Source organism: Oxyura jamaicensis, chromosome 2 (genome assembly GCF_011077185.1).
Source record: "Oxyura jamaicensis isolate SHBP4307 breed ruddy duck chromosome 2, BPBGC_Ojam_1.0, whole genome shotgun sequence".
NCBI classification, from domain to species: Eukaryota; Metazoa; Chordata; class Aves; order Anseriformes; family Anatidae; genus Oxyura; species Oxyura jamaicensis.
In genome coordinates, this window is record NC_048894.1 from 38,124,798 (window position 1) to 38,128,698 (window position 3,901).

Here is a 3,901-nt window from a genome sequence, read left to right on the forward strand (position 1 = left end):
AAAGAAAGAAAGAAAGAAAGAAAGAAAGAAAGAAAGAAAAGAAAGATTTTTTTTTTCCCGATACATTTGAACCGCTGAAGGAAAGATGCTGTTTAATTTAAACTTCATGAGCGCAATGGAAAATATCAATATTGTATCAGTTTTCATCTTTTCCAGGAAAGTCTGATGCAGTAAACTTTAGTAGCTAGCAAGACTGACCACTAAAGAAGAAAAACATGAAAGATGAGGGAGTTTCAGCTGGCAGTGTGCTTCCTGCAGTGCGATGGAGAAGAAGGAAGATAATTTGAGGGATGCAGTGAAGATAATTTGAGGGATGCAGAGCTGGTTAGAATAGATCTGATATTTAAAAATACGATTTGGAACAAGATTCGGGACTAAAACACCACTTTATAAGAATGATTACCAGATATGACAATAGCAACCATGAAGAAAACAAAAAGATTAGAATCTGTTCTAAAATAACTTCTGCTTTGGTGTCACAAACCATTCCCTTCATGGTCAAAACACCCTTAAAATGTTCAGAGTAAAACAAAGTGATTAATCTAAAAAGCAGAGACAGAGAATTAAAGGAGCAGGGAGATAACAATCTGATAATACAGGAGCACAGAAGGCCTAATAATGATATTATTATGCACACTAACCAAACACTGACAAACAAATATTCTGTTAATTATATAATCATGCATATGCTTCCTATGCTTGAGATAAATGATTGTGGAAAATCACTGTCTTCTTGAAGCTGCATATATGTACTAAGCCATACAAACTCCCTGCAACACGGATTAATTTAATTTCTGTGCATCACCTATGTCTGGTAAAGTATTTACTGCAGACTTGGGAGGTGGAGCGTGGAACCTGTGCTGTAACTAGAAAGCACGGGTAACTGAGGGCTGCTGCGTCTTGGCATATAGGCAGCAGATTTCTCTTATCAATACGCAACTACTTGGAATGAATTCAAGATACAGATATCTGATTTTCATTTGACCTATTCCAATTTGCACTTCACTGTGTCAACTTTGATATTAAAATGTTCCACTAGAAGAAAGATATTTATAATAAAAACATATATAAAGAACATAAGATGAATAGATATTGTCATGGATACATATGCAGGCAATCATTTAAACATGCAGCAAGAGTAACATCACATTTTTCATAGCTTCTAGTCAACATTCAGCAAACAAATATATGCTTAATAAAGCTTATTAATCCTTAACAAAGTTGTTGCACTGTATTTTTTATATATAAATGCATTTTGTGCTAGGTTACATTGAAATAAGACAAATAGTTATAAAGTTGGACTGTGTTTCTTCACCTCGACCATGAATTAACTCTCGAGCAGCGGTCTCGGTGGCTGCAAAACAAAACAAATTCTCCAGTGTGGCTCGCTGCCTCGGTGCCTTCTAAGGTCTCCATTCCAATCTTTTCTTGTTCAAAATAAATTAGGAAATATGGGCCCAAATCTTGAGTCTTGGCTCTTTTGCAACACAAACAGAAATGACCTGGCAGCAGAGTAAAACCAGCATGGCTGTGCATTCTCTTTTATCAGATTTCTTTGGGGAGATCAGGCTGATTGGGTTTTCTAAATATGTATTTCTGATAACTCTGCAGCCATTTGGGTAACTCGTCAGCTCCTGCCTGTGCTGGAGGTGATGCAGAGAAGCCACGCAGCAGCAGGACTGTCAGGAAATTCACTTTACTCAGAATTTGAGCAGTATTTTCCGCGCTGCAAGGGGCCATCCATGGCTAGCAGTAACTGCTGGACTGCAAGGCAATGAAAATACCAGTGCCCAGCTTTCTGAAGGGAAACATCTATGGCACTGAAGGTGCTTCTCAGTCTCTGCTGACTGCCTTCCCCTCCATTTTGCCCTAAACAACTGCAGGTGCCCGACCACGCACAACCCGCAGCAACTTTCACGCGCCCCAAGCTCTCGATGCACACCGATGGGGATCGCAACATTCACCAACATCCCCCACGCTGAGCTCTGAAGTTACATACCAACCTAGATTTTTTGACTGCAACCTGCCCCAGCCTGGATAGTATGCCTGTCAAAAAGCAAAAGTGCTATGAAATGAAATTCATAGCACTGAAAGGCATCACACACAAGCTGTCGTCCCCTCTCACATTTTGCATGAGCAATTTCTGCTCGTTTGTGTTTCTCTCACATACAGTGTCCTGAAACAGTTACATAAAATGGATATTTAACTTACAGGAGTCAGCTGTATTGAACTGCACTTAATTGCTTATTAAGTGAAGTAAATTATCCTTACCATATTCGCCAGAGGTGAAAAACCTACATATATGGCTACATGTAGAGCGCTCATTAGTTTACGGACCCCAGATCCCTTGGAAAGTATCAGGTATCTACACAGTGTCCCATGGTGCAGTATTTTGTAGTTGGATGTCTCCGCTTGCTTGCAGATATGTAAAATCATATACAAACAGACATCTCCCTATTGATTGCCTATGTGACGAGGCTCGTTTACTCCCACAAACATTTTCTGCAGTGTATTTCAATCATGGAATTTTCTTTTTAAAACAGAATTGAATAGGAATATGCAAAATGTGGTTTGGGATAAAACAAATTACTTTTAGTCAAACTACTGCACCATTTTGCATAAGCACCTTTCATAGCTCTACATCTATTTTGACTAAGACGAAGCTATAACTGAAGTAAATACATACATTTGCTGATGTGGTACCAACAGTCAATTAGGTTTGCCCCTTGCTGCCAAACAAGTCATGGAGAGGCAAATTACTGGAAGAAGATAACAGAAAAAAAGCCAATAAAACCGTTTGGCGTGGTAGAGGAAGTGAAGGGTGAACATGACTGCTAATGAGAATAGAAAGTCTTTCACCTCTGCCTGCCACGAGGAATCCTAGCTGGTTGAAGCTGCAATAGACAGGTGTCCACATTCCCATAAAAGATTGCAGCATTAATTATTTGTTAATGAATATTAATGGCTCAATCACATAACTACTAATCACATACTACTCTGTAGTTGCCCAATCTCTACCTGTTCTGTGGACAAGCTGAGTTCATTCCCTAAGTATATTATTAGCATTTGCAACTTCCACAAATACTGACTATGTGGTATTTAATATAAGCCGGTATTTTTATGACTATGGATTTCAGAACTACTTCAAATAACAAGCTTCAACTTAAAAAAACAATTTAAAAAAAAAAAAAAAACATAGACCATATCCTTTTCCATCATAACAGTAGACTAGATCCTTGATGAGTCACACTTGTACTTTCCATGTGGCAGCTACAGCCTTCCACAAAAAACAACAAGCAAAAAAAAGCAATAGAGTTTTATGTAATAGTTTTAACACAATTAGGCAGCTGGAAGAAAGGAGGAAAGCCAGCATCTTAGGATCAGCCAAGTTACCTATGTCATAAATGTGTGTTTTGTAGGTTACTAATTTCCCAACTTTCTCCAAATAAGTATAATTTTCAGGCCTATCGTGTGAACATATTTAATACAAGATAAGAGAATAAGAAAAGATTATAGTTCCTGTTAAAACCCTGATCATCACAGTGCTAGGTAACTCACAGGAAAGAGATGGTCATATAACTAGATGGTCATATAACTATTGCCGGGAAGAGTTGGTTGATAAGTAGTTATTTTAGGGATGTGTCTGAACAGAAGCTCTATTAATTTAATACTATGAAAAGAATGATCCCCAGACACATAAACTAGTAGAGTTTCAGTTAGTTTTGCTTGTTAAAAGCAACGTTACGCCAAGGTATCTCTAAAGCATTTTGCTATGTTGTTGACTGATTCAGATTTTCTTTCCTTTCCTGACTCCTTTTTCATCACCTCCAACCTCTGTGTTTCTTTCCCAGACAAAAATAAAATAAAATAAAATAAAATAAAATAAAATAAAATAAAATAA

General features: G+C 37.6%; 1 protein-coding gene across 1 annotated transcript in view; it reads right to left on the reverse strand.

Annotated features, from left to right (window-relative positions):
- The window catches only part of SATB1 (SATB homeobox 1), a 92,997-nt gene that overhangs the window by 77,625 nt on the left and 11,471 nt on the right, over window positions 1–3,901 (reverse strand). The window lies entirely within an intron of this gene.